Source organism: Bombina bombina, chromosome 6, assembly GCF_027579735.1.
Source record: "Bombina bombina isolate aBomBom1 chromosome 6, aBomBom1.pri, whole genome shotgun sequence".
In the NCBI taxonomy this organism is placed as follows: domain Eukaryota; kingdom Metazoa; phylum Chordata; class Amphibia; order Anura; family Bombinatoridae; genus Bombina; species Bombina bombina.
In genome coordinates this window covers 677,962,070-677,978,238 of record NC_069504.1, presented here as the reverse complement: position 1 = coordinate 677,978,238, position 16,169 = coordinate 677,962,070, and positions in this window count along the sequence as shown.

Sequence of the window (16,169 nt, the reverse complement as noted above, 5' to 3'; positions counted from 1 at the left end):
ACGCTCCTCTACTGGGTGTCCACGCTCCTCGACCCCCGGTATAAGCATAAAGTGCCTGAAATGTTACCAAATTCCCGCAAGTCGGAAAGGATGGAGCATTTTCATACTAAATTAAAAACGATGCTTTACACAGCGTATAAGGGTGATGTCACAGCACCACGGGAATGTAACAGGGGAAGAGATGAAATTAATCCTCCTCCTCCCACGACCACGGCAGCAAGGACCGGGCGCTTTCCTGATGTCTTGTTGATGGAGGACATGCATACCTTTTTAACTCCCATGCACCATCAGAGCCTTTTGGGATCCAGCCTTAGAGAAAGACTCAACCGACAGGTAGCAGACTACCTAGCTTTAACTGCGGATCTCGACACTCTCAGGAGCGATGGACCCCTTGACTACTGGGTCTGCAGGCTGGACTTGTGGCCTGAGCTATCCCAATTTGCAATGGAACTTCTGGCCTGCACCGCTTCAAGTGTCCTGTCCGAAAGGACTTTTAGTGCAGCAGGAGGTTTTGTCACTGAGAAGAGAAGTCGCCTAGGTCAAAAAAGCCTTGACTATCTCACTTTTATAAAAATGAATGAGGGCTGGATCCCGAAGGGACTGACATTGGGCGATACATTTGAATTAAAAACTACTGATGATGATATGAGCTGGCTTGGGCTACAACTGGTACACAGGCTGGCCTTTTTTTTTGGTTATAAAGACGGAGGACTTGCTTGACTTATCCGCCAACAACTAGTGTTCAAGCCACAAGCTTTTAGGGCACTTTATAAATGCTTTACAAACATCGATTTTTCTGGCCGCTGCTACAGCAGTTGCTACAACAATACCCCAATTTTTCAGTCATTTGTACATTCCTAATTTTTCTGGCCTCTGCTGCATCTCTGTGGGTACAAAACTCAAATAAAAAAAATAAGGCACATAACACTAGTGATTAAACTGTTACGAATTGTACAACTTTACACACCACTCATATCCGGTGGACCATTCAATTGAAAGCAAAATGCAACAAATTTGAAAGAGTAGGACCAACCAAGCATCTTAATCCGTCTCTTGGTTGCTCTAAATTATCTCCGTGTTCCATCCATGCCATACCTGTACTCTATTGTGCAAAAGGGTGGCATATGTTGTGTTTCATGCTGTTGTGCCTGTTGCGGGTCGTGGCCCATGATATAAAAAGGCTGAAGGAGAACGACCTGTAGTAATGGGTGCCCCATCCAGTTTTTAGAAAAATGTTCCTGGTTCCTCTCAATTATCTTTGGGTTTCTAAAATGGATGCCATACCTGTACTCGCTTGTGCAAAAGGATGGCATATGTGGTGGTGTTTCCTGCAGTTGTTTCTGTTGAGGGTGCTGGACCCTCTTATAAAAAAGCTGAAGGAGAACGATTGTTCCAAAGTATGCCATATGTTCTCTTTCCTACTGGTATTTTGTTTGAGGGTCCTAGACACTCTTATAAAAAGGCCTAAGGTGAAAGAGGTGTACTGGGTGTCCACTCATTTTTATTTTCTATTTCTCATTTGACCAAAATTATCTTTGGTTTTGTAAAATCAATGCCGTACTTGTACTCTATTGTTCAAAAGGATGCCATACGTCCTCTTTCCTGCTGGTGTTTTTTTTTTTTGGAGTGTCCAGGACCCTCTTATAAAAAGGCCTAAGGAGAAAGAGGTGTACTGGTTGTTCACTCATTTTTATTTTTCTATTTAACAATTGACCAAAATGATCTCTGGGTTTGTAAAATCAATGCTGTACCTGTACTCTATTGTTCAAAAGGATGCCATACGTCCTCTTTCCTGCTGGTGTTTTTTTTTTAGGGTCCAGGACCCTCTTATAAAAAGGGCTAAGGAGAAAGAGGTGTACTGGCTGTCCATCGAATCATTTTTTTGATTCAAATTTACATTTTAAAAAAAAAATCTATGGGTTTCTAAAATCTATGCCTTTCCTGTACTCTATTGTTCAAAAGTATGCCATATTTCCTCTTTCCTGCTGGTTTTTTGTTTGAGGGTCCTGGACCCTCTTATAAAAAGGCCTTATGGATAAAGAATTGTACTAGGTGTCCATCCAATCATTTTTTTTAATCAAAATTCACGGTTGCAACAAATTATCCCTAGGTTTCTAAAATCAATGCCTTTCCTATAATCTTTTTTTCACAAAGGATGCCATATGTCCTCTTTCCTACTGCTGGTTTTGTTGAGTGTCCTGGAGCCTCTGCTAAAAAGGCTTAAGGCTAAAGAAGTGTAATGGGTGTCTATTCAATGTTTTTTTAGATTTCCCGGTTGTAACAATTTTTTTCTGTCTTTCAAAAATCAATGCCTTTCCTGTAATCTATTTTTCAAAAGGATGCCATATTTCCTATTTCATGCTGTTCTTTCTGTTGAGGCTCCGGGACACTCTTATAAAAAGGACTAAGGATAAAGAAGTGTACTGGGTGTCCAATCAATGTTTTTTTTCTATTTCCCGGGTCATATAACTGATCTCTGTGTTTCTAAAATCAATGCCTTTCCTGTAATCTAATTTTCAAAAGTATGCCATATGTCCTCTTTCCTGCTGGTGTTTTTTTTTGAGGGTCCAGGACCCTCTTATAAAAAGGCCTAAGGAGAAAGAGATGTACTGGGTGTCCATCGAATAATTTTTTTGATTCAAATTTACATTTGCAAAAAATTATCTATGGGTTTCTAAAATCAATGCCTTTCCTGTACTCTTACTCTATTGTTCAAAAGTATGCCATATGTCCCCTTTCCTGCTGGTGTTTTGTTTGAGGGTCCTGGACCCTCTTATAAAAAGGCAGAGGGAGAAAGAATTGTACTGGGTGTCCATCCAATCATTTTTTTGATTCAAATTCACGGTTGCAACAAATTTTCCCCGGGTTTCTAAAATCAATGCCTTTCCTATAATCTTTTTTTCACAAAGGATGCCATATGTCCTCTTTCCTACTGCTGTTTTTGTTGAGTGTCCTGGAGCCTCTGCTAAAAAGGCCTAAGGCTAAAGAAGTGTAATGGGTGTCTATTCAATGTTTTTTTAGATTTCCCGGTTGTAACAAATTTTTTCTGTCTTTCAAAAATCAATGCCTTTCCTGTAATCTATTTTTCAAAAGGATGCCATATTTTCTATTTCATGCTGTTCTTTCTGTTGAGGCTCCGGAAAACTCTTATAAAAAGGACTAAGGATAAAGAAGTGTACTGGGTGTCCAATCAATGTTTTTTTTTCTATTTCCCGGGTCATATAACTGATCTCTGTGTTTCTAAAATCAATGCCTTTCCTGTAATCTAATTTTCAAAAGTATGCCATATGTCCTCTTTCCTGCTGGTGTTTTTTTTGAGGGTCCAGGACCCTCTTATAAAAAGGCCTAAGGAGAAAGAGGTGTACTGCGTGTCCATCAAATCATTTTTTTTATTCAAATTTACATTTGCAAAAAATTATCTATGGGTTTCTAAAATCAATGCCTTTCCTGTACTCTTACTCTATTGTTCAAAAGTATGCCATATGTCCCCTTTCCTGCTGGTGTTTTGTTTGAGGGTCCTGGACCCTCTTATAAAAAGTCAGAGGGAGAAAGAATTGTACTGGGTGTCCATCCAATCATTTTTTTGATTCAAATTCACGGTTGCAACAAATTTTCCCCGGGTTTCTAAAATCAATGTCTTTCCTATAATCTTTTTTTCACAAAGGATGCCATATGTCCTCTTTCCTACTGCTGGTTTTGTTGAGTGTCCTGGAGCCTCTGCTAAAAAGGCCTAAGGATAAAGAAGTGTAATGGGTGTCTATTCAATGTTTTTTTTTATTTCCCGGTTGTAACAAATTTTTTCTGTCTTTCAAAAATCAATGCCTTTCCTGTAATCTATTTTTCAAAAGGATGCCATATGTCCTCTTTCATGCTGTTCTTTCTGTTGAGGCTCCGGGACACTCTTCTAAAAAGGCCTAAGGATAAATAAGTGTACTTGGTGTATAATCGAAGTTTTTTGTGATTTCACGGTTGCAACTAATGATCTCTGTGTTTCTAAAATCAATGCCTTTCCTGTAATCTAATTTTCTAAAGGATGCCATATGTCCTCTTTCATGCTGCTGGTTTTGTGGAGGGTCCTGGAGCCTCTGCTAAAAAGGCCTAAGGATAAATTACTGTACTTGGTGTATAATCGAAATTTTTTGTGATTTCACGGTTGCAACTAATGATCTCTGTGTTTCTAAAATCAATGCCTTTCCTGTAATCTAATTTTCTAAAGGATGCCATATGTCCTCTTTCAAGCTGCTGGTTTTGTGGAGGGTCCTGGAGCCTCTGCTAAAAAGGCCTAAGGATAAAGAAGTGTACTGGGTGTATAATCTATGTTTTTTTAGATTTCACGTTTGCAAAAAATTATCCACGGGTTTCTAAAATCAATGCCTTTCCAGTAATCTATTATTCACAAGGATGCCATATGTACTTTTTGATGCTGTTGTTTCGGGTGAGGCTCCGGGAGCCTCTTATTAAAAAGGCCTAAAGAAAAATAAGTGTACTGGGTGTCTAATCAATGTTTTTTTCGATTTACCGTTTGTAACTAATGATCTCTGTGTTTCTGAAATCAATGCCTTTCCTATAATCATTTTTTCAAAAGGATGCCATATGTCCTCTTTCCTGCTGCTTGTTTTGTCGAGGGTCCTGGAGCCTCTGCTGAGCTTAAAAAAAAAAAAAAAATATTTAACTTGACTTAATAACTGAAGCATGACTTCAGGAGTCAGGTGTGGTCGTAGGTAGTGGTTGTTGTTAGCAGATTATTTTTATTGCAAATTGCAATTGCCACAGCGTGCATAAAATGTGCGTCACTAGTCCAAATTTTTTTTTTTTTCATTCAGGATTATTTTTGGGTACGGCGCAATATTGGAAAGGCAAAAAACAGGTCTCGGTACCCGTTGATATAAGGGGTGACTACTATTGCTTTTACCAGGCTCCTCTTGGATAGCCCCAGAACGTGTGACTATGAATCCCAAAAAGAAAATTAAATTAAGGTTGAAAACTAACTCCAAAGGAACTTGTAAGACCTGGAGCTCCTCAAACACACGTCCTACCGCAACAGTTATAGGCTCCCCAACCCACAAATCTTAACTTTTTCATGCCAATTGATATTGCCACAGCTGGAACAACAGTAAATAACATGTGCGTCACCACAGTCTCCGAAGCTGTTGTCGGATGTATACAAAAACACTGATAAAGTATTCCTTTAGGAGCGCAAAGAGATGGCTACCGGAACACTCCAGGAACTTCACAAGAGTGGCTGTATTGTGTTTCTGGTGATGTTTGATACATCTGGGTAGTGTACAGGTAGGGCAAAAATCATCTCCATCTCTGTGCACCAAAGGACATGACGTCCTTGTCATCCATAAGCACATGAAATTGCTGGCATTTTTGTTGCTTCAAGAAGTTCATTTTTTGTGGTGATAGATAGTACATAATTAAATAAACTTTGGTTTCCTACCATACTCAAGACAATATTGTATTTTAAAATTCGTACTTGCTGTGGGAAACAGTGGCCTGTCCATACCAGGAAGATGATTTAGACAGAAGTAACGAGCTCTGCTTGCAGGTGACACATGTTTATCGTCAATCATCAAAGGGGTTGCGTGCAGAATATGGCTGATGGCCCCTTATTCACATGTTTGTCCAGAGCCACAACATTTGCAAACAGCCAGAAGAAAGGTCGTTTCTCACCAGCCTTAAGTTGAGCTTCATTTACCAAATGCTGATATTCAAAAAAATAGACAAACAGTGCCTTAAATAACACATTTGCAATATGGATTCACCAGAGCAAGGTCAATGCAAGTACTAAGTTCCCACGATAACAAAATTAAAATGCCACAACTATGCACTCTTCACCTTCAGATTATTATTGTCACACTCCATTGTACTCCTATGCCCAGCTCCCTGCTCTTGTTTTTGTTGAGGGTCCTGGAGCCTCTGCTGAAAACGCCTATGGATAATAAAGTGTACTGGGTGTCTGTTCAATGTTTTTTTTTATTTCCCGGTTGCAAGTAATTATCTCAGTGTTTCTAAAATCAATGCCTTTACTGTAATCTTTTATTCAAAAGGATGACATATCTCCTCTTTCATGCTGTTGTTTCAGTTGAGGCTCCGGGACCCTCGTATTAAAAAGGCCTGAGCATAAATAAGTGTCACGGGTGTGTAATCAATGTTTTTTTCTAATTTCACGGTTGCAAATAATGATCTATGGGTTTCTAAAATCAATGCCTTTACTGTAATCTTTTATTCAAAAGGATGACATATCTCCTCTTTCATGCTGTTGTTTCGGTTGAGGCTCCGGGACCCTCGTATTAAAAAGGCCTGAGCATAAATAAGTGTCACGGGTGTGTAATCAATGTTTTTTTCTAATTTCACGGTTGCAAATAATGATCTGTGGGTTTCTAAAATCAATGCCTTTACTGTAATCTTTTATTCAAAAGGATGACATATCTCCTCTTTCATGCTGTTGTTTCGGTTGAGGCTCCGGGACCCTCGTATTAAAAAGGCCTGAGCATAAATAAGTGTCACGGGTGTGTAATCAATGTTTTTTTCTAATTTCACGGTTGCAAATGATGATCTGTGGGTTTCTAAAATCAATGCCTTTACTGTAATCTTTTATTCAAAAGGATTACATATCTCCTCTTTCATGCTGTTGTTTCGGTTGAGGCTCTGGGACCCTCGTATTAAAAAGGCCTGATCATAAATAAGTGTCACGGGTGTGTAATCAATGTTTTTTTCTAATTTCACGGTTGCAAATGATGATCTGTGGGTTTCTAAAATCAATGCCTTTACTGTAATCTTTTATTCAAAAGGATGACATATCTCCTCTTTCATGCTGTTGTTTCGGTTGAGGCTCCGGGACCCTCGTATTAAAAAGGCCTGAGCATAAATAAGTGTCACGGGTGTGTAATCAATGTTTTTTTCTAATTTCACGGTTGCAAATAATGATCTGTGGGTTTCTAAAATCAATGCCTTTACTGTAATCTTTTATTCAAAAGGATGACATATCTCCTCTTTCATGCTGTTGTTTCGGTTCAGGCTCCGGGACCCTCGTATTAAAAAAGCCTGAGCATAAATAAGTGTCACGGGTGTGTAATCAATGTTTTTTTCTAATTTCAAGGTTGCAAATAAGGATCTGTGGGTTTCTAAAATCAATGCCTTTACAGTAATCTTTTATTCAAAAGGATGACATATCTCCTCTTTCATGCTGTTGTTTCGGTTGAGGCTCTGGGACCCTCGTATTAAAAAGGTCTGAGCATAAATAAGTGTCACGGGTGTGTAATCAATGTTTTTTTCTAATTTCACGGTTGCAAATAATGATCTGTGGGTTTCTAAAATTAATGCCTTTACTGTAATCTTTTATTCAAAAGGATGACATATCTCCTCTTTCATGCTGTTGTTTCGGTTGAGGCTCCGGGACCCTCGTATTAAAAAGGCCTGAGCATAAATAAGTGTCAAGGGTGTGTAATCAATGTTTTTTTCTAATTTCACGGTTGCAAATAATGATCTGTGGGTTTCTAAAATCAATGCCTTTACTGTAATCTTTTATTCAAAAGGATGGCATATCTCCTCTTTCATGCTGTTGTTTCGGTTGAGGCTCTGGGACCCTCGTATTAAAAAGGCCTGAGCATAAATAAGTGTCACGGGTGTGTAATCAATGTTTTTTTCTAATTTCACGGTTGCAGATAATGATCTGTGGGTTTCTAAAATCAATGCCTTTACTGTAATCTTTTATTCAAAAGGATGACATATCTCCTCTTTAATGCTGTTGTTTCGGTTGAGGCTCCGGGACCCTCGTATTAAAAAGGTCTGAGCATAAATAAGTGTCACGGGTGTGTAATCAATGTTTTTTTCTAATTTCACGGTTGCAAATAATGAACTGTGGGTTTCTAAAATCAATGCCTTTACTGTAATCTTTTATTCAAAAGGATGACATATCTCCTCTTTCATGCTGTTGTTTCAGTTGAGGCTCCAGGACCCTCGTATTAAAAATGCCTGAGCATAAATAAGTGTCACGCCTGTGTAATCAATGTTTTTTTCTAATTTCACGGTTGCAAATAATGATCTGTGGGTTTCTAAAATCAATGCCTTTACTGTAATCTTTTATTCAAAAGGATGACATATCTCCTCTTTCATGCTGTTGTTTCGGTTCAGGCTCCGGGACCCTCGTATTAAAAAGGCCTGAGCATAAATAAGTGTCACAAGTGTGTAATCAATGTTTTTTTCTAATTTCACGGTTGCAAATAATGAACTGTGGGTTTCTAAAATCAATGCATTTACTGTAATCTTTTATTCAAAAGGATGACATATCTCCTCTTTTATGCTGTTGTTTCGGTTAAGGCTCCGGGACCCTCGTATTAAAAAGGCATGAGCATAAATAAGTGTCACGGTGTGTAATCAATGTTTTTTTCTAATTTCACGGTTGCAAATAATGATCTGTGGGTTTCTAAAATCAATGCCTTTCCTGTAATCTATTATTCAAAAGGATGACATATCTCCTCTTTCATGCTGTTGTTTCGTTTGAGGCTCCGGGACCCTCGTATTAAAAAGGCCTGAGGATAAATAATTGTGTAACGGGTATCTAATGAATTTTTTTTTTTTATTTCACGGGTAATATAAATGATCTCTGGGATTCTAAAATCAATGCCTTTCCTGTAATCTATTATTCAAAAGGATGACAGTACTACCAAAATACAGCCAATGAAGGGCCTTAGGAAGACTGAGCCAAGTTTGGATTGTAGTATTTGGTTAGGCTAATCATGATGGCCATGTAGACCACCACCACCGAGAGTCCTGGAAGTAACAGGGATGATGAGATGAAAGAGCTAAGAATGGTAGAACTTGAAACAACAGAGTTAGCCATGGGTGTTAGTGCAAAACCGCTTGGCTTTTTTTTGGCTTTGGGTTCGGCTATTCATGCAGGCCATATAGAGCTGACAACATTCGGTGTCGTATCAGCTATTAAACTAATAAGAACAGTACTACCAAAATACAGCCAATGAAGGGCCTTAGAAAGACTGGGCCAAGGTTGGATTGTAGTATTTGGTTACGCTAATCATGATGGCCATGTAGACCACCACCACTGAGAGTCCTGGAAGTAACAGGGATGATGAGATGAAAGAGCTAAGAATAGCAGAACTTGAAACAACAGAGTTAGCCATGGGTGTTAGTGCAAAACCGCTTGGCTTTTTTTTTGGCTTTGGGTGCGGCTATTCATGCAGGCCATATAGAGCTGACAACATTCGGTGTCGTATCAGCTATTAAACTAATAAGAACAGTACTACCAAAATACAGCCAATGAAGGGCCTTAGGAAGACTGAGCCAAGGTTGGATTGTAGTATTTGTTTAGGCTAATCATGATGGCCATGTAGACCACCACCACAGAGAGTCCTGGAAGTAACAGGGATGATGAGATGAAAGAGCTAAGAATAGTAGAACTTGAAACAACAGAGTTAGCCATGGGTGTTAGTGCAAAACCGCTTGGCTTTTTTTTGGCTTTGGGTGTGGCTATTCATGCAGGCCATATAGAGCTGACAACATTTGGTGTCGTATCAGCTATTAAACTAATAAGAACAGTACTACCAAAATACAGCCAATGAAGGGCCTTAGGAAGACTGAGCCAAGGTTGGATTGTAGTATTTGGTTAGGCTAATCATGATGGCCATGTAGACCACCACCACCACCGAGAGTCCTGGAAGTAACAGGGATGATGAGATGAAAGAGCTAAGAATAGTAGAACTTGAAACAACAGAGTTAGCCATGGGTGTTAGTGCAAAACCGCTTGGCTTTTTTTTGGCTTTGGGTGCGGCTATTCATGCAGGCCATATAGAGCTGACAACATTCGGTGTCGTATCAGCTATTAAACTAATAAGAACAGTACTACCAAAATACAGCCAATGAAGGGCCTTAGGAAGACTGAGCCAAGGTTGGATTGTAGTATTTGGTTAGGCTAATCATGATGGCCATGTAGACCACCACCACCGAGAGTCCTGGAAGTAACAGGGATGATGAGATGAAAGAGCTAAGAATAGCAGAACTTGAAACAACAGAGTTAGCCATGGGTGTTAGTGCAAAACCGCTTGGCTTTTTTTTGGCTTTGGGTGCGGCTATTCATGCAGGCCATATAGAGCTGACAACATTCGGTGTCGTATCAGCTATTAAACTAATAAGAACAGTACTACCAAAATACAGCCAATGAAGGGCCTTAGGAAGACTGGGCCAAGGTTGGATTGTAGTATTTGGTTAGGCTAATCATGATGGCCATGTAGACCACCACCACCGAGAGTCCTGGAAGTAACAGGGATGATGAGATGAAAGAGCTAAGAATAGTAGAACTTGAAACAACAGAGTTAGCCATGGGTGTTAGTGCAAAACCGCTTGGCTTTTTTTGGCTTTGGGTGCGGCTATTCATGCAGGCCATATAGAGCTGACAACATTCGGTGTCGTATCAGCTATTAAACTAATAAGAACAGTACTACCAAAATACAGCCAATGAAGGGCCTTAGGAAGACTGAGCCAAGGTTGGATTGTAGTATTTGGTTAGGCTAATCATGATGGCCATGTAGACCACCACCACCACCAAGAGTCCTGGAAGTAACAGGGATGATGAGATGAAAGAGCTAAGAATAATAGAACTTGAAACAACAGAGTTAGCCATGGGTGTTAGTGCAAAACTGCTTGGCTTTTTTTTGGCTTTGGGTGCGGCTATTCATGCAGGCCATATAGAGCTGACAACATTCGGTGTCGTATCAGCTATTAAACTAATAAGAACAGTACTACCAAAATACAGCCAATAAAGGGCCTTAGGAAGACTGAGCCAAGGTTGGATTGTAGTATTTGGTTAGGCTAATCATGATGGCCATGTAGACCACCACCACCGAGAGTCCTGGAAGTAACAGGGATGATGAGATGAAAGAGCTAAGAATAGTAGAACTTGAAACAACAGAGTTAGCCATGGGTGTTAGTGCAAAACCGCTTGGCTTTTTTTTGGCTTTGGGTGCGGCTATTCATGCAGGCCATATAGAGCTGACAACATTCGGTGTCGTATCAGCTATTAAACTAATAAGAACAGTACTACCAAAATACAGCCAATGAAGGGCCTTAGGAAGACTGGGCCAAGGTTGGATTGTAGTATTTGGTTAGGCTAATCATGATGGCCATGTAGACCACCACCACCGAGAGTCCTGGAAGTAACAGGGATGATGAGATGAAAGAGCTAAGAATAGTAGAACTTGAAACAACAGAGTTAGCCATGGGTGTTAGTGCAAAACCGCTTGGCTTTTTTTTGGCTTTGGGTGCGGCTATTCATGCAGGCCATATAGAGCTGACAACATTCGGTGTCGTATCAGCTATTAAACTAATAAGAACAGTACTACCAAAATACAGCCAATGAAGGGCCTTAGGAAGACTGAGCCAAGGTTGGATTGTAGTATTTGGTTAGGCTAATCATGATGGCCATGTAGACCACCACCACCACCAAGAGTCCTGGAAGTAACAGGGATGATGAGATGAAAGAGCTAAGAATAGTAGAACTTGAAACAACAGAGTTAGCCATGGGTGTTAGTGCAAAACCGCTTGGCTTTTTTTTGGCTTTGGGTGCGGCTATTCATGCAGGCCATATAGAGCTGACAACATTCAGTGTCGTATCAGCTATTAAACTAATAAGAACAGTACTACCAAAATACAGCCAATGAAGGGCCTTAGGAAGACTGAGCCAAGGTTGGATTGTAGTATTTGGTTAGGCTAATCATGATGGCCATGTAGAACACCACCACCGAGAATCCTGGAAGTAACAGGGATGATGAGATGAAAGAGCTAAGAATAGTAGAACTTGAAACAACAGAGTTAGCCATGGGTGTTAGTGCAAAACCGCTTGGCTTTTTTTTGGCTTTGGGTGCGGCTATTCATGCAGGCCATATAGAGCTGACAACATTCAGTGTCGTATCAGCTATTAAACTAATAAGAACAGTACTACCAAAATACAGCCAATGAAGGGCCTTAGGAAGACTGAGCCAAGGTTGGATTGTAGTATTTGGTTAGGCTAATCATGATGGCCATGTAGACCACCACCACCGAGAGTCCTGGAAGTAACAGGGATGATGAGATGAAAGAGCTAAGAATAGTAGAACTTGAAACAACAGAGTTAGCCATGGGTGTTAGTGCAAAACCGCTTGGCTTTTTTTTGGCTTTGGGTGCGGCTATTCATGCAGGCCATATAGAGCTGACAACATTCGGTGTCGTATCAGCTATTAAACTAATAAGAACAGTACTACCAAAATACAGCCAATGAAGGGCCTTAGGAAGACTGGGCCAAGGTTGGATTGTAGTATTTGGTTAGGCTAATCATGATGGCCATGTAGACCACCACCACCGAGAGTCCTGGAAGTAACAGGGATGATGAGATGAAAGAGCTAAGAATAGTAGAACTTGAAACAACAGAGTTAGCCATGGGTGTTAGTGCAAAACCGCTTGGCTTTTTTTTGGCTTTGGGTGCGGCTATTCATGCAGGCCATATAGAGCTGACAACATTCGGTGTCGTATCAGCTATTAAACTAATAAGAACAGTACTACCAAAATACAGCCAATGAAGGGCCTTAGGAAGACTGAGCCAAGGTTGGATTGTAGTATTTGGTTAGGCTAATCATGATGGCCATGTAGACCACCACCACCACCAAGAGTCCTGGAAGTAACAGGGATGATGAGATGAAAGAGCTAAGAATAGTAGAACTTGAAACAACAGAGTTAGCCATGGGTGTTAGTGCAAAACCGCTTGGCTTTTTTTTGGCTTTGGGTGCGGCTATTCATGCAGGCCATATAGAGCTGACAACATTCAGTGTCGTATCAGCTATTAAACTAATAAGAACAGTACTACCAAAATACAGCCAATGAAGGGCCTTAGGAAGACTGAGCCAAGGTTGGATTGTAGTATTTGGTTAGGCTAATCATGATGGCCATGTAGAACACCACCACCGAGAATCCTGGAAGTAACAGGGATGATGAGATGAAAGTGCTAAGAATAGTACTACTTGAAACAACAGAGTTAGCCATGGCTGTTAATCCAAGACCGCTTGGATTTATTTTTGTATTGGGTGCGGCTAATCATGCAGGCCATATAGAGCTGCCACCATTCGGTGTTGTATCAGCTATAAAAATAATAAGAACTGTACTATCAAAATACAGACAATGAAGGGCCTATGAAGACTTAGCAAAGGTTGGATTGTAGTATTTTGTTCGGCTAATCATGATGGACATGTAGACTGCCCGTAACAGGGATGAAAGTGTTAAGAATAGTACTAATTGAAACAACCGAGTTAGCCATGGGTGTTAGTCTAAGACCACTCAGCTTTTTTTGGGTTTGGGTGCAGCTAATCATGAAGGCCAGATAGACCTGCCACCATTTGGTGTTGTAACAGGTATGAAAATGCAAAGAACAGTACTACTTAACACAACCTACTTACCATGGGTCCTAGAGCATATGTTTGGTTGTTATATTTTGTAAGGGTAATCATGCAGGCCATATAGACCTCCACCGATAGGGTGAGTATGAGTAACAGCTATTAAAATGCGAAGGACATTACTAATTAACACAACATAGTTACCATGGGTCGCAGACCAAGAGCAGATGTCTTATTATTATATTTTGTATGGGTAATCATCCAGGCCTTATAGACCTCACCAAATAGGGGGAGTTACAGAGATTATATGCTAAGAATGGTAGTGCTTAAAACACAACTTCGTTAAAATAGGTAGCAGACCACATGTCTTATTATTATAATTTTTAAGGGTAATCTGGCAGGCCATATAGAACTCCCCCGATAGGGGGGGGGAACAGGGATTAAAGTGCTAAGAAAAGTACTAATTGACACAAGCTAGTTGGGTCCAAGAATGCATGTTTGATTATTAGAATTTATTAGGGTAATTATATATCTAACAAATCTATCTATTTCTCTTCTATCGATTCTATCTAACTATCAATCTATGTTTATCTATCTATCCTATCTATCACTATCAATCTATCTTCTGTCCGGGATGTTTTGAGACAGCCACGTTGGGAATGTTACTTGATTTAGACCCATTTTGGCTTAAAAGCAGACTCTGCATCAACTATGTAATTTTCCACGGGAGTTTTGCCAGGGATCCCCCTCCAGCATGCAACAGTCCAGGTGTTAGTACCCTTGAAACAACTTTTCCATCACTATTGTGGCCAGAAAGAGTCCTTGTAGGTTTTAAAGTTCGCCTGCCTATTGAATTCAATGGCGGTTTGCGCAGTTCGCGCGTTCGCGAACAATACCGGAAGTTCGAGTCCGCCGTTCACGAACCGAAAATTTTAGGTTCGCGACATCACTATTTGTGATATTTTGCTTTTTGGTTCCAGACAAATGGGGGGGGGGGTTGTACTGCACTTGTGAGCTTATAAATTTCTCTTTATGTCTTTACAGGATTCATTGAAATAATCCTTTTAATTTAAACTTGTTTTTTGTGAATCTGCTTTGGCCTTTTGAACCATGACATTCTTTCTATTCAGAATTCAATCATATGTCTGTCAAACGTTGGTTTGAAATTTGTGAAATGTCACTGCCGCTCTGATTGAAAAACACTTGTGTATTTTTCTTACCAATAGGATTTTGATTTCAGTGTGCATTCTTTGCAGGCAGATGAGTGACTATGCAGACTTAACATTACAATGCTGCCTATTGACTTGAATGAAATATGTGTTTCGTTCACTGTGTGATTATCACAGTATGAAAAAAAGGCCATTGGGAGCAACATTTTCTGTTGAGTCACAAACACTGAGGCAGAATTTTATGGTACATAAAACACTGTCTGCTAGTACCTTTCCCTACATGTCTTCAAACAATAGATTAATTCATATTTGATCAAAGTCTTTCATCTATTCTCATAATGCCAATATTAAACGTAATAGCAATATCCAAATATTTTTTTCATTACTGTTTCCTTTTTGCTACAATTTTTAAATAGGTATCAGATACCAAATACTTGTTCTCTAAAAGTAATTTCACACCGTTTCCACCTTTGAATGAAACAATACTGATTAGAAGAAAATCATTATACTAGTATTATTAGTATTTTTATTATTATTATTATTATTATTATTATATTATTACTATAATAATTAAGAATTCTAGAGATATGCACATTTTTTATAGGTGGCACATGATGCCAATTTGTAATGTTTCATTGTTTAAAAGGAGTGAAATTAAATGTATTACATTATGGTTATTTATAATTGGAGATCATCTTTTAAAACATTTTCTGAAACACCCATGGCAATAAAACAAAGTTAAAATTGCATTGTTTTGCAATCAATTATTTATAATTAACATTACAGCTGAATTTAGCATTGATTCTTTTGAAAATAATGCATTAAATGGACAGTAAAATGAATTAAGTTTACGTTCTTTAGATGGAACTATTTTATTTTTAAAATTGTTCTAATTTACCTATATTATCAGATTTGCTTTGTTTTCTTGTTATCCTTTGTTTAAGAGTTCATCTGAGTAGGTTGATAGGAACTCAGGAGTGTGCACATATATTTAGCACTTAATGACAGCAATGTTTGCAACAATGTATAACAATTCTACAAACAAAGTTGAAAACAATTATAAAGGTAATATAGTACATTGGAAAGTTGTTTAAAGGTGCATGTTCTATCTAAAGCATGAAAGCTTAAAGGGACACTGAACCCACATTTTTTCTTTCGTGATTCAGATAGAGCATGACATTTTAAGCAACTTTCTAATGTACTCCTATTATTAATTTGTCTTCGTTCTCTTGCTATCTTTAATTAAAAAAGAAGGCATCTAAGCTTTTTTTTTTTATTCAGAACTCTGGACAGCACTTTTTTATTGGTGGATGACTTTATCCACCAATCACCAAGGACAACCCAGGTTGTTCACCAAAATTGGGCCGGCATCTAAACTTACATTCTTGCATTTCAAATAAAGATACCAAGAGGATAAAGAAAATTTGATAACAGGAGTAAATTAGAAAGTTGCCTAAAATGTCATGCTCTATCTGAATCACGAAAGAAAAAATTTGGGTTCAGTGTCCCTTTAATTTTGAATTAATTTTGTCCATTTAGTGCTTTATTTTAATGAATCAAAAATAAATATGATCAACTAAGCTTTAATAGTAAAAATACATTATGAATCAAAAAGAAGAAT